The sequence below is a fragment of the Theropithecus gelada genome, chromosome 3 (assembly GCF_003255815.1).
Source record: "Theropithecus gelada isolate Dixy chromosome 3, Tgel_1.0, whole genome shotgun sequence".
Lineage (NCBI taxonomy): Eukaryota > Metazoa > Chordata > Mammalia > Primates > Cercopithecidae > Theropithecus > Theropithecus gelada.
Genome location: NC_037670.1, coordinates 54,766,436 through 54,782,592, shown reverse-complemented (window position 1 = coordinate 54,782,592; position 16,157 = coordinate 54,766,436).

Below are 16,157 nucleotides of genomic sequence, written 5' to 3'. Positions count from 1 at the left end.
TCTGATGGGCTTCCCTTTGTGGGTAACCCGACCTTTCTCTCTGGCTGCCCTTAACATTTTTTCCTTCATTTCAACTTTGGTGAATCTGACAATTATGTGTCTTGGAGTTGCTCTTCTCGAGGAGTATCTTTGTGGCATTCTCTGTATTTCCTGAATTTGAATGTTGGACTGCCTTGCTAGGTTGGGGAAGTTCTTCTGGATCATATTCTTCAGAGTGTTTTCCAACTTGATTCCATTCTCCCCGTCACTTTCAGGTACATCAATCAGATGTAGATTTGGTCTTTTCACATAGTCCCATATTTCTTGGAGGCTTTGTTCATTTCTTTTTACTCTTTTTTCTCTAAACTTCTCTCCTCACTTCATTGCATTCATTTGATCTTCAATCACTGATATCCTTTCTTCCAGTTGATCAAGTCGGTTACTGAAGCTTTAGCTTTGTCACATGGTTCTTGTGTCATGGTTTTCAGCTCTGTCAGGTCATTTAAGGACTTCTCTACATTAGTTTTTCTAGTTAGCCATTCATCAAATCGTTTTTCAAGGTTTTTAGCTTCTTTGCGATGGGTTCGAACTTCCTCCTCTAGCTTGGAGAAGTTTGATCTTCTGAAGCCTTCTTCTCTCAACTCGTCAAAGTCATTCTCCCTCCAGCTTTGTTCCATTGCTGACAAGGGCCTGTGTTCCTTTGGAGGAGGAGAGGAGCTCTGATTTTTAGAATTTTCAGCTTTTCTGCACTGCTTTTTCCCCATCTTTGTGCTTTTATCTACCTTTGGTCTTTGATGATGGTGACATACAGATGAGGTTTTGGTCTGGTTGTCCTTTTTGTTTGCTAGTTTTTCTTCTAACAGTCCTGACCCTCAGCTGCAGGTCTGTTGGACTTTGTTGGAGGTTCACTCCAGATCCTGTTTGCCTGGGTATCAGCAACAGAGGCTGCAGAAGAGTCTATATTGCTGAACAGCAGATATTGCTGCCCCATCATTCCTCTGGAAGCTTCATCTCAGAGGGGTACCCGGCCATGCGAGGTATAAGGTGTCAATCTGCCCCTAGTGGGGGGTGTCTCCCAGTAAGGCTCCTCGGGGGTCAGGGACTCACTTGAGCAGACATCTGTCCATTCTCAGATCTCAAACTCCATGCTGGGAGAACCACTACTCTCTTCAAAGCTGTCAGACAGGGGCTTTTAAATCTGCAGAGATTTCTTCTGCCTTTTATTAGCCTATGCCCTGTCCCCAGAGGTGGAGTCTACAGAGAAGGGTGGGCCTCCTTGAGTTGCAGTGGCCTCCACCCAGTTCGAGGTTCTGGGCTGCTTTATGTACTTAAGCCCCAGCAAAGGCAGGTGCCCCTCCCCCAGCCTCACTGCCACCTTGCAATTAGATCTCAGACTGCTGCACTAGCAATGAGGGAGGCTCCATGGGTGTGGGACCCTCTGAGCCAGGTGCGAGATATAATCTCCTGGTGTGCCATTTGCTAAGACCCTTGGTAAAGTCCAGTATTATGATGGGAGTGACCCAACTTTCCAGGTGTTGTGTGTCATGGTTTCCCTTGGCTAGGAAAGGGAATTCCCTTCCCCTTTGCACTTCCCAGGTGAGGTGATGCCTCACCCTGCTTTGGCTTTCACTCTTTGGGTTGTACCCACTGTCCTGCACCCACTTTCTGACATGCCCCAGTGAGATGAACCTGGTACCTCAGTTGGAAATGCAGAAATCACACGTGTTCTGTGTCACTCATGCTTGGACCTGGAGGCTGGAACTGTTCCTATTCAGCCATCTTGGAACCGCCTCCTAATTTTTTGAATATTTTAAGACTCATGTTGAGACCTAACATAATGTCTATCCAAGAGAATGATTCACGTGCTGAACAGAAGAATATATATTCTGCAGGCATTTTAGAAAGTGTTCTGTAAATATTCATTACAACCATTTGGTCCATACCACAGATTAGGCCTAATGCTTCTTTGTTGATTTTCTTTCTGCGAGATTTTTCCAGTGCTGAAAGTGGGGTATTGAAGTCTCCAGCTCTTAGCTCTCTCTCTCTTTAGCTCTCATATTTGCTCAAAATATCTGGGTACTACTGTGTTGAGTGTATATGTATGTAACATTCTTATATTCTCGTACTTAATTCACCCCTTTATTATTATATAGTGATGCTCTTCATCTTATAGTTTTTTCTTGAAATCTATTTTTTCTGATATAAATATAGCTACTACTGCTCTTGTTGGTTTTCATTGGCACAGAGTATCTTTTTTCATCTTATAGTTTTTGTCTTGATATCTATTTTGTCTGATATAAATATAGCTACCACGGCTCTCTTTGGTTTTCATTGGCAGAGTATCTTTTTTCATCTTTATTTTTAATCTATGTGTGTGTTTACAGGTGAAGTGTGTTTCTTGTTAGCAGCAAATCACTGGGTCTTAATTTTTATTCGTTCAGCCACTGTATGTCTTTTGATTGGAGAGTTTAGTCCATTTACATCCGATGTTTTTATTGATAAGAAAAGACTTACTTCTGCCAATTTGTTACTTGTTTTCTGGTTCTTTGCGGTCTTGTCTTTCTTCTATCCCTCTTCCCTGTCTTCCTTTTAGTAAAGGTGATTTACTCTGGTGCTATGATTTAATGTATTCTATTTTTTTCATTTTTTATTGTATGTTTTTTTATTTGAGGTTATGATGAGGCTTGCAAATTCTATTTTATCACACATCATTTTAAGCTGAAAACAAATTAACACGGTTTTTGTTAATTTAAACAAACTAATAAAAACTCTATACCTTAACTTTGTCCTTTGATTTTTATTTTTCTTGTTTTTATCTGTATCTTATTTTATTTTCCGTGTCTTGAAAGGTTGTTGTAATTATCATTTTTGTTTGGCTCATCATTTAATCATTCTACTTAAAAGTAGTTTAAATGCCATAGTTACAGAGTCACATAATATTCTGTATTTTTGTATGAACTTACTGTTAGTGAGTTTTGCATCTTCAGATGGTTTCTTCTTGCTTACTATTTTCTTTCTTATTGAGGTACTCTCTTTAGAATTTATTGTAGGACAAGCCTGATGTTGATGAGATTCCTCAGTTTTTGTTTGTCTGGGAAACTATTTCTCTTTCATATTTGATGAATATTTTTGTCAGATATACTACTCTAATGTAAAAGTGATTTTTTTCAGCATTTTAAATATGTCATGCCAATCTCTTCTGGCCTGTAATACTTCCACTGAAAACTCTACTGCCAGATGTATTGAAACTCTATTGTATGTTATTGGTTTTCTTTGTCTTGCTGCTTTTAGAATCCTTTTTATACCATTGATCTTTGGGAGTTTGATTACTAAACGCCTTGAAGTCTTCTTTGGGTTACATCTGCTTGGTGTTTTATAATCTTCTTATATTTAGATATTGAAAACCTTTTCTAAGTTTAGGAAGTTCTCTGTTGTTATCACTTTGAATAAATTTTCAACTCCTGTCTCTCTACCTCCTCTTTAAGGTGAGTAACTCTTCCAGATTTGCCTTTTTGAGGCTATTTTCTAGATCCTGTAGGTATCCTTCTGTGTTCTTTCTTGTTTTTCCCCCCCCCACTCTATATTTTCATATAGATTGTCTTCAAGCTCACTAATTTTCTTTTCTGCTTGATAAATTCTGCTATTAAAAGACATTCTTTGGTATCATAGTTGCATTTCTTCAACTCCAGAATTTTTACTTTTTGTTTATTTTGAATTATTGTTACAAAATGATTTCATATAATTAATACTTTTAATTAATGTTTTAAATGTACTTTAAATAGTTAATAATTTTAATTATTTCTTTTGAATTAGTATTCTTTTGAATTATCAATCTCTTTGTTAAATTTATCTGATAAAATTTTGAATTATTTCTCTTGGTTATCTTGAACGTCCTCAAATTTCTACAGCTATTTTGAATTCACTCTCTGACAGGTCACATAGCTGTGTTCCTCCAGGATTGGTCACTGTTGCTTTGTTTAGCTTATTTGGTTAGGTCATGTTTCCTTGACTGGTCATAGTACTTATTTTTCATCAGTGACTAGGCATTAAAAGTTAGGTATTTATTGTAGCCTTTGCAGTCTGGGCTTCTTTATAACTGTTCTTGTCAAGAAGGATTTCCAGGTATTCAAAAGGACTTGGGTATTGTATTGCCAAATGAGACAAGCTTGACATAAAATAATACATATTGTGTGATGTCAGACAAAATTAACCGATGGTAATACAACATTAGCAAAGAAATAGCCTCTGGTTGAGAGTAAAATTGTCTGGAAAAAAGCATAAGGCAATTGAGAATAATAAAATATTCTATCATTGTATTCTAAATTCTATAGATAGAATAGGAAAATATTTTATTCATTCATTTTTTTTTTTTTTTTTTTGAGATAATGTCTTGCTCTGTTGCCCAGGCTGGAGTGCAGTGGCGCGATCTCAGCTCACTGTAACTTTCGCCTCCCACGTTCAAGTGATTCTCCTGCCTCAGCTTCCTGAGTAGCTGGGACTACAGGCACGTGCCACCCCTGGCTAATTTTTTTTAATTTTTAGTAGAGACAGGATTTCACCGTGTTAGCCAGGATGGTCTCGATCTCCTGACCTCATGATCTGCCTGCCTCTGCCTTCCAAAGTGCCGGTATCATAGGTGTAAGCCACCACGCCCGGCCCCTATTCATTCTTAAAATATATAAAGGTTATATGGGTGTATAAAATTTATATGGGTGCCAAAAATTTTCAGTTAGGAATTCTGCCTTTCAATGTGTGTACATTTGACCTCCAAAAACAAAAACAAAAACAAAAAAGCTGAAGAAAATAATGAAGGATGGAAAACGGGTTGACTGGGAATGATTGAGGCAGAGAAGTGTAGGTGAAACTAGAATGGCTGGAGATTGGTAGTTGTTGATGCTTCATGACAGGTCTATTGCACTATTTTTTTGTTTGTTTGTTTTGCATATGTTTAAATTTTTCTGTAATAAAACACTTGGTTAAAAACACAAAATTGATCTACAATGTTAACTCTTAAGATTATGGTTATTGTTGCAGAAAAGAAAGTGATTCCTGGGGCATAAATGAGGCTTGTTTTGATTTGTTGTATTTTATTTGAGGCAGGGTCATGCTCTGTCAGCCAGACCACACTGCAAGGACGTGATCTTGGCTCACTGCCATCTCCACCCACCTGGCTCAAGTAATCTTCCCGGCTTAGCCTTCCAAGTAGCTGAGATTACAGGCATGCACCACGACGCCCAGTTATTTTTTGGTACTTTTTTAGTAGAGACAGTGTCTCGTCATGTTGGCAAGGCTGTTTTTTAATACTCCTGATCTGCCTGCCTCAACCTCCCAAAGTGCTGGGATTACAGGCATGAACAAACACTTACAGAAATGGCAAAATTTTACTAAAGGTAATTTAAAATTACAATGGAGTGTTCCCCTGAAAAAACACTGTTCTTTAAGAAGTGCATTTGAAAATGAAGTCTCCCTAGTAAGTCTTATCTAGGGTTCACTGCTGATGTGCAGAAGCTTCTAAAAAGATTTCAATATTGTGGCTGGGTGTGGTGGCTCACCTTGTAATCCCAGCACTTTGGGAGGCTGAGGCGGGTGGATCACCTGGGGTCAGGAGTTCAAGACTGGTCTGGCCAACATGGTGAAACCCTGTCTCTACCAAAAATGCAAAAATTAGTTGGGCATGGTGGCAGTTTTCTGTAATCCCAGCTACTCAGGAGGCTGAGGCAGGAGAATTGCTTGACCCTGGGAGTCAAAGATTGCAGTGAGATGAGATCGTGACATTGCACTCCAGTCTGGGTGACACAGTGAGACTCCATCTCAAAAAAAAAAAAAAAAAATTCAATATTTTCACCATTTTTTAAAATACTTTTTATAAAGGCAGATTAAAAGTCTAAGTCTTACAAAAGATTAAATCTACCATTTTCTTTAGTTGCTTTCCCTCCTTGAAAGTAAATAGAAAGCTATCCTAGATAAAGTGTTTGTAAAAGTAGACCCTCAGGTAAAGTCTTCTTTTTCATATTTATCCATGCTGAGTCCAGGCATAGAGAATTCTTTCTTCTTTTTATTTTTTAATGGGCTTCAACCTCAACTCATAATTATACCTAGGAAACGGTAGTTAAGCTTGAAAGACCACCTTTGAACTAAATTAGAACTTTCTGATATTTAACTGTTTTGAAATTGTTTTATAAAAGAAATTTATATCTGTAAATGAAATCTCCATTTGTAAGGTGTTTGCCTTGCATTAAAAACATTTGCTATTACTTTAAATTTACACAAGTCATACCTTTGTTTAAGATGCTTTTCTGGCCATCATATATATATATATATATATTTTTTGAGACAGAGTCTCGCTCTGTCACCCAGGCTGGAGTGCAATGGCACATCTTGGTTCACTGCAACCTCTGCTTCCCGGGTTCGAGCAAGTCTCCCTGCCTCAGCCTCCTGACTAGCTGGGATTACAGGTGCCTGCCACCATGCCCAGCTAATTTTTTTTGTATTTTTAGTAGAGATAAGGTTTCACCATGTTGGTCACGCTGGTCTCGAACTCCTGACCTCAGGTGATCCGTCCACCTCGCCTTCCCGAAGTATTGGGATTACAGGCGTGAGCCACCATGCCTGGCCCATCTTACTTTAACTAAATTTTACTTACACCACGTTTTCCTGAGTTGAAGATATAAGAAAATGTTTTAGCCTAAAGTGTTAGCTCTGTACTGTAGAAATATAAACTTTACTGTATTACCTAAGTTGTCCCTTTAGAAACGCAGTGAGATAGGTGGCAACACAATAATAGTGAAGGACCCTCAATACTCCACTGACAGCACTGGACAGTTCATCAAGACAGAAATTCAACAAAGAAACAGTGGTCTTAAGCTATACCCGAGAACAAATGGACAAAACAAGTATTTACAGAACATTCTACCAAACAACTATAGTATATACATTTCTTTTATTCAGCACATGGAATATTCTCCAAGATAGACCATATGATATGCCATAAAACATTTCAATAAATTAAAAAAAATTAATATTACATCAAGTACACTCAGGCCACAATGAAATAGGATTGGAAATCAACTCCAAAAGGAACCCTCAAAACTATACACATACCAGAAAATTAAATAATCTTTTCCTGAATGATCTTTGGCTCAACAATGAAATCAAGATGAAAATTAAAAAAATTTTTGAACTGAATGATAATAGTGACACAAATTATTAACACCTGTGGGATACAGCAAATGCAGTGCTAAGAGAAAAGTTCATAGCACTAAATGCCTACATCAAAAAGTCTGAAAGAGCTCAAATAAAACATCTAAGCTCATACCTCAAGGAACTAGAAAACCAAGGACAAAGCAAACCCAAACTTAGCAGAAGAAAATACATAACAAGTATCAGCACACAACTAAATAAAAGTGAAACAAAAATTACAAAAGATAAATAAGAGAACTGTTGGTTATTTGAAAAGATAAAATTAATAGACCATTAGTGAGATCAACCAATATAGGCAGACAGAAGATCCAAATAAGCTCAATTCAAAACAAAACAGGATATATTACAAACAATGCCACAAAAATACAAAAGATTATTCAAGACTACTATGAACACCTTTACATGCAAAACTAGAAAACCTAGAGGAGATGGATAAATTTCTGGAAATACACAATTCTCCTAGATTAGACCACGTAAAAATAGAAACTCTGAACAGACCAATAACAAGTAGCAGGATTGAAACAGTAATAAAAAATTGCTGATGGCTGGGCACAGTGCCTCACGCTTGCAATCCCAGCACTTTGGGAGGCCAAGGTGGGCAGATCATTTGAGGTCAGGAGTTCAAGACCAGCCTGGCCAATATGGTGAAACCCCCTCTCTACTAAAAATACAAAAATTAGCCAGGTGTGCTGGCATGTGCCTGTAATCCCAGCTACTTGGAAGGCTGAGGCAGGAGAATGGCTTGAACCAGGGAGGCAGAGGTTACAGTGAGCTGAGATCACTCCATTGCACTCCAGCCTAGGTGAAGAAGTGAGACTCCATCTCAAAAAAAAAAAAAAAAAAATTATTGACAACAAAGAATTCAGGACCAGATGGATTCACAGCTGAATTCTATCAGATATTTAAAGGAAAATTGGTATCAATTCTACCAAAACTATTCCAGAAAACAGAGAAAGAGGGAATCCTGCCTAAATCATTCTATGAAGCCAGTATCACCCTAATTCAAAAACCAGGAAAGAATATAACAAAAAAACCCTGCACATCAATATTCTTGATTAACATAGATGCAAAAATTGTCAACAAAATACTAGATAACCAAATACAATAGCATATCAGAAAAATACACAATTATCAAGTGCATTTTACCACCAGGGATGCAGGGATGGTTTAAAAATGTGATATACCGCATAAACAGAAATAAAACAAAAATCATATGATCATCTCAATAGATGCAGGAAAAGTATTTGACAAAATCCAGCATCCCCTTATAATTAAAATGCTCAGCAAAATTGGCATAGAGTAGACAGACCTTAAGATAACGAAGCCATTTATGACAGACCCACAGACAACATTATACTGAATGGGGAAAAGTTGAAACCACATCTCCTAAGAACTGGAAAAAGGCAAGAATGCCCACTTTCACCACTTCTACTCAACATAGCACTGGAAGTCCTAGCCAGAGCGATAGACAAGAGAAAGAAATAAAGTGCATTCAAATTGGTAAAGAGGAAGTGAAACTGTCAGTGTTCAGTGATAAGATTGTATATCTAGAAAACCCTAAAGACTAGTTCAAAATCCTCCTAGATATGATAAATGAATTCAGCAAAGTTTTAGAATACAAAATCAATATACACAAATTAGCAGCACTGTTATACACCAATAGTAACCAAGCTGGGAATAAAATCAAGAACTCAACCCCTTTAACAATAGCTGCAAATAAATAAATAAATAAAAATTAAAAAATAGAAATATACCTAACCAAGAAAGTGAAAGATGTCTACAAAGAAAACTATGAAAGACTACTGAAATAAATTATAGAAACACATGTTATGCTCATGGATTGGTAGAGTCAGCATTGTGAATGTGACCATAATGCCAAAAGCAATCTAAAAATTCAAGGCAATTTCCATCAGAAAAACATCATCATTCTTCACAGAACTAGAAAAAACAACCCTAAAATTATATGGAACCAAAAAAAGCACGCATAGCAAAAGCAAGACTAAGCAAAAAGAACAAATCTGGAAGCATCACATTACCTGACTCCAAACTACACTACAAGACTATAGTTACCAAAGCAACATGGTACTGGTATAAAAATAGGCATGTAGACCAATGGAACAGAATAGCAAAACCAGATATAAAGCCAAATACTTTCAGCTAACTGATCTTTGACAAAGTAAACAGAAACATAAAGTGGGGAAAGGACACCCGATTAAATGAATGGTGCTGAAATAATTGGAAAGCCACATGTACTAGAATAAAAATGAATTTTTATCTCTCACTTTATAAAGAAATTAACTCAAGGCCAGGCACGGTGGTTCATGTCTGTAATCCCAGCACTTTGGGAGAACGAGAATTGTCTGAACCCTGGAGGCAGAGGTTGCAGCGAGCTAAGATTCCCGCCACTGCACTTCAGCCTGGGTGACAGAGTGAGACTGTCTAAAAAAATTATTTAAGGATGGGTGCGGTGGGTCACGCCTGGAATCCCAGCACTTTGGGAAGCCAAGGCAGGCAGATAACCTGAGGCCAGGAGTTCCAGACCAGCCTGGCCAATGTGGTAAAACCCTGTCTCTACTAAAAATACAAAAATTGTCCAGACGTGGTGGCTCACGCCTGTAATTCCAGCACTTTGGGAGGCTGAGGCGGGCAGATCACAAGGTCAGGAGTTCGAGACCAGCCTGACCAACATGGAGAAACCTTGTTTCTACTAAAAATACAAAAATTAGCCAGGCGTGGTGGTGTGTGCCTATAATCCCAGCTACTCAGGAGGCTGAGGCAGCAGAATTGCTTGAATCCAGGAGGCGGTTATTGCAGTGAGTCGAGATGGTGCCACTGCACTCCAACCTGGGCAACAGAGTGAGACTCCGTCTCAAAAAAATACAAAAATACAAAAATTAGCCCTGGCATGGTGGCCGGCACCTGTTATTCCAGCTACTTGGGAGGCTGAGGCAGGGGAATCACTTGAACCCGGGGGGCAAAGATTGCAGTGAGCCAAGATCATTCCACTTCACTCCTGCCTGGGCAAAAGAGAAAGACTCTGCCTCAAAAAACAAAAAACATTTTAAAAATCAACACAAGATGGATCAAAGACTTAAATCTAAGACCTGAAATTATAAAAATTTTAGAAGATAATATAGAAAAAACTCTTCTAGACATTGACTTAGTCAAAGAGTTTGTGACCAAGTACCCAAAACCAAGTATGACAAAAAAAGATAAATAAATGTGACTTAATTACACTAAAAAGTTTCTGCACAGCAAAAGAAATAATTCAAACAGTAAACAGATAACCCATAGAATGAGAAGAAAGATTCACAAACTATGCTTCCAACAACAGACTAATATTCAGAATCTGCAAGAAACTCAGGCTGGGCATGGTGGCTCACGCCTGTAATCCCAGCACTTTGAGAGGCCAAGGCGGGTGGATCACCTGAGGTCAGGAGTTCAAGACCAGCCTGTTCAACATGGTGAAACCCCGTCTCTACTAAAAATACAAAAAATTAGCCAAGCGTAGTGTCAGGTGCCTGTAATCCCAGCCACTCAGGAGGCTGAGGCAGGAGAATCACTTGAACCCAGGAGGCGGAGGTTGCAGTGAGCCGAGACTGCGCCACTGCACTCCAGCCTGGGTGACAAGAGCAAGACTCTGTCTCAAAAAAAAAAAAAAAAAAGAAAAGAAACTCAAGTCAGCAAGAATAAAACAAACAGTCTCATCAAAAAGTGGGCTAAATGCCTGAATAGACAATTCTCAAAAGAAGATATACATATGGCCAAAAAACATATGAAAAAAACACTCAACATTTCTAATTATCAGCAAAATGCAAATTAAAACTGCAATGTGATACCACTTTACTCCTTCAAGAATGGCTATAATTTAAAAATTTAAAAAATAGGCCAGGCGCAGTGGCTCATACCTGTAATCCAAGCACTTTGGGAGGCCGAGGCAGGTGGATCAGGAGGTCAGGAGCTCCAGACCAGCCTGGCTAACACGGTGAAATCCCGTCTCTACTAAAATACAAAAAAATTAGCCAGGCGTGGTGGCATGTGACTGTAGTCCCAGATACTTGGGAGGCTGAGGCTGGAGAATCGCTTGAACCCAGGAGGCAGAGGTTGCAGTGAGCCAAGATCGCACCATCGCACTCCAGTCTGGGCGACAGAGCGAGACACTGTCTCAAAAAAAAAAACAAAAACAAACAAACAAAAGAACAAAATAATGGCACTCAGAGCAACCTAGATAAAGTTAGAGATCATTATTCTAAGTAAAATAACCCAGACATGGAAAACCAAGCATGGTATGTTGTCACTTTTTAGCGGGAGCTAAACTGTGAGGATATAAAGGCATAAGAATTCTGTAACATAATGGACTCTGGAAACTTGGGGGAAAGGAAAGGGTGGGGTGGGATTGAGGGATAAAAGACTACACATTGGGCCGGGCGTGGCGGCTCACGCCTGTAATCCCAGCACTTTGGGAGGCTGTGGCGGGTGGATCACGAGGTGAGGAGATTGAGACCATCCTGGCTAACACGGTGAAACCCTGTCTCTACTAAAAATACAAAAAATTAGCCGGGCGAGGTGGCGGGCGCCTGTAGTCCCAGCTACTTGGGAGGCTGAGGCAGGAGAATGGCGTGAACCCGGGAGGCGAAGCTTGCAGTGAGCCGAGATCGCGCCACTGCACTCCAGTCTGGGCGACACAGAGAGACTCCGTCTCAAAAAAAAAAAAAAAAAAAGAAGACTACACATTGTGTATAGCGTATACTGCTCTGTAGATGGGTGCACCAAAATCTCACAAATCACCACTAAAGAAATTCGTTTAACCAAACACCACCTGTACTCCCAAAACTATTGAAGTAATAATGATAAAAACAAAAAACACAGAAAACACTGTAAGTTTAAGTTTATAAGCTTTGGCATTTTATTTATTTATTTTTTTAGAAAGGGTCTCCCTCTGTCACCCAGGATGAAGTACAGTGGCTTGATCACGGCTCACTGAAGCCTCGACCTTCTGGGATCAGGCAATTCGCCTCCCTCAGCCTCCTAAATAGTTGGTACTACAGGTGCGGGCCACCATGCCCAGCTAATGTTTGTATTATTTGTAAACATAAGGTTTTGACATGTTGCCCAGGCTGGACTCATATTCCTATGCTTAAACAGTCTTTGTTTCTTGGCTTTTTAAAGTGCTGGGATTAGGTCGGGTATGGTGGCTCATACTTGTAATCCCAGCATTTTGGGAGGATAAGACGGTTGGATCACTTGAGGTCAGGCATTTGAAACCAACCTGGCCAACGTGGTGAAACCCCGTCTCTACTAAAAATACAAAAATTAGCCGGGCATGGTGGGATCTGTGATCCCAGCTACTTGGGTGGCTGAGGCATGAGAATCGCTTGAACCTGGGAGTTGGAGGTTGCAGTGAGCCAAGATCGCACTACTGCACTCCAGCCTGGGCAACAGAGTGAGACTCTATCTCAAATAAATAAAATAAAATAAAATTAAAATTAAAATAAATAAATAAAAATAAAGTGCTGGTATTATAAGCATGAACTACCATGCCCGACCAGAATCATTTTTATATGATATAGAAAAGCTAAATATATTTAGATATGTTAGTTAACAGAAAACATGATAGAGCATCTTTTATTAAAAATACAGCCAGCCATGGTGGCTCACGACTGTAATCCCAGCACTGTGGGAGGCCAAGGCAGGTAGATTGCCTGAGCTCAGGAGTTCAAGATGAGCCTGGGCAGCACGGTGAAACCCCGTCTCTACTAAAATACAAAAAATTAGCCGGGTATGGTGGTGCATGCCTGTAATCTCAGCTACTTGGGAGGCTGAGGCAGGAGAATTGCTTGAACCCAGGAGGCGGAGGTTGCAGTGAGCCGAGATTTCGCCACTGCACTCCAGTACCACAAGACTCCAGTTTCAAAAAAAGAAAAAAATGTGGGCTGGGTGTGGTGGCTCAGCCTGTAATCCCAGCACTTTGGGAGGCCAAGGCAGGCAGATCACCTGAGGTCAGGAGTTCCAGACCAGTCTGAAACCCCGTCTCTAGTAAAATTACAAAAATTAGCCAGGTGTGGTGGCAAGCACCTATAATCCCAGTTATTCAGGAGGCTGAGGCAGGAGAATCTTTTGAACCCGGGAGGCGGAGATTGCAATAAGCTGAGATTGCGCCACTGCAGTCCAGCCTGAGCGACAGAGTGAGACTCTGTCTCAAAAAAAAGCTGGGCACGGTGGCTCATGCCTGTAATCCTAGCACTTTGGGAGGCCGAGGTAGGTGAATCACAAGGTCAGGAGTTCGAGACCAGCCTGGCCAATATGGTGAAACCCTGTCTCTACTAAGAATACAAAAATTAGCTGGGCGTGGCAGCATGTGCCTGTAATCCCAGCTACTCTGGAGGCTGAGGCAGGAGAATTGCTTGAACACAGGAGATGGAGGTTGCCAAGAACCGAGATCATGCCATTGCACTCCAGCCTAGGTGACAGAGCAAAACTTCATCTCAAAAAAAAAAAAAAAAAAAAGATTATAAAATAAGTATGGAAAGATAGAGTGGGCAAAAATAACAGTTTTGATGGACTTATTTATAAAGTTTTATTAAAATTAACTTTAGTATTGATAATATACTAACACAAAAGTAAAAATTGATTTTCTTTTGAACAAAATTTTACATATTAACATTATACAATAAAATAATTTTGTTTACATTTTGAGTAAAGTTAAAAAGAGAAAGAGTAGAGATATAATTTTTCTCACACTGTCTTTTTCAGGTCTTTTGATTGGAAAACTTAATCTCTTGGATCAAACAGTAAAAGCTTTTTTTTTGTTTTGTTTTTGCTTTTGTTTTTGTTTTTGTTTTAGTAGAGAGGGGGTTTCATCATGTTGGCCAGGCTGGTCTCGAACTCCTCATTTCAGGTGATCTGCCTGCCTCAGCCTCCCAAAGTGCTGGGATTACAGGTGTGAGCCACTGTGCCCAGTCCTTTTTTAAATTTTTTTCTTAAATCTTTTATCATTTTGCTAAATAAATGACTATTATTTTATGGTGACCTGTGTTCCTATTTTGGCCAAATGTTTTACCCCTCTGACATATTTGACTGTCTTCCTGAAATCAAATTTCAGCTTAAAAATTGTCTCTCTCTCTTTTTTTTTTTTTTGACAGAGTTGTGCTCTGTTGCCCAGGCTTGACTTCAGTGGCATGATCTTGGCTCACTGTAACTTCCACTCCCAGGTTCAAGTGATTCTCCTGCCTCAGCCTCCCAGGTAACTAGGATTACAGATGTGTGCCACTGTACTCAGCTAATTTTTGTATTTTCAGTAGAGACATGATTCAACCATATTGGCCAGGCTGGTCTGGAACTTCTGACCTCATGTGATCTGCCCACCTTGGCCTCCTAAAGTACTGGGATTATAGGCATGAGCCACTGTGCCCAACCTTAAAATTGTTTTTTGGCCCCTAACTTTTGGATGCTACAGAGAGCCAATGCAACATCCAAAAGATTATTTGATATGTTAAATTGCATGGGAAGCATTGTCAAATTAAAAGTGATGTTTGACCTCCTTCAACTTATATTTTAATAAATGTTATTAATATTTATTTCAAAATTGCATAAAATTTCTAAGCATCTGTGTGTATATGCTATTAGTCATAATTATGTTATGATAAATTATTGTAGGCAACAGATATAATCATTTTTTATAACCATTTAAGTAATTTTTACAGTTAATGTTTAATTCTGATTTAGTTTCTGAAAACCTCAAAAGCACACAAAATCTTAGAGTATTGTGTGTTTAAGGAAGTTAACGAAAAGAGGGAAACTTAGCAGAGAATTGAGTCTGATGAAATTGTGAGCCCAGACAAGACAAAAATTAATTGAATGTCAGAAAAATACTCTACCACATTTTTATGCTTAATCAACCAGTACTGAAATTTTTTAGATGTGCCATTTAAATAAACTCTGTGGTCCAAGTCAAATTACCTATGAGAACCCCTCAGTTATCAGTGCTATGCACATAAATTGGAGAAAATGTCCTGGTATGTAAGACGACATGAATTTAATGTTAAGTGTGGACTCATGGAGAACCTAGACAGCCACTTGTTCAGTCCTGAGTTCTTAAAGCTTCCAATATTAAAAGCTCTGCATTCCATTACTCATCACAGAAAGGATCAAATAATTTAAATATAAATTAAATGTGTGTGTGTTTAGTGCATAAATTACTAAAATAGGTTAAGACCAATTTTTTTTGTCAAACATATAATCCTGAGAAGACAATCAAAACTTTACGTACATTTCTGCTACTTGATAGGCCGTTTAAATATTGATACAGAAATTTTTATTCAATTTTCCTTTTTAATGCATGTTTTCTGGCAGTATAAAAGCTTTCTCATGTAAGAAGGCTGATGTTATAACAGTAGTTAAAAGGATATTAGAAAATATGTTTTCCTCATGGGACATTTCTGAAAAACTCTCCAATGATAAAGATAATTCACAAGATAAGTTGTAAAACTTAAATAAGGTAATACAGATAAAATAGTATTGAGCAAAGCTAACGAAAATGACTGGATTACTTTTATAATTGCAGATTGATGACAATCAGATCCACTTAGATTGGAAAGAATGTGTTGACCCTTATAAAATAGTCACTGGAAGGCCTATGCCCCTAGTAATAGAATCTCATGTATCTTCTGCTACTGAAGTCTAATATGACTAAATGCAGCAAGGTTTTAATGCACTATGGCAAAGCATATTTTTAGCAGGTAAAGAAAGCTTTTTCTTTTTGAGATAGTCTCACTCTTTTGCCTAGGTTGCAGTGCCATAATCTCTGCTAACTGCAACCTCCACCTTTCGTGTTCAAGTGATTCACGTTTCTCATCCTCCTGAGTAGCTGGGATTACAGCTGTGCACTACCACACCTGGCTAATTTTTATACATTTTTTTGTAGAGACATGGTTAAATTATGTTGGCTAAGATAGGCTGATCTCAATCCCCAATCTTAA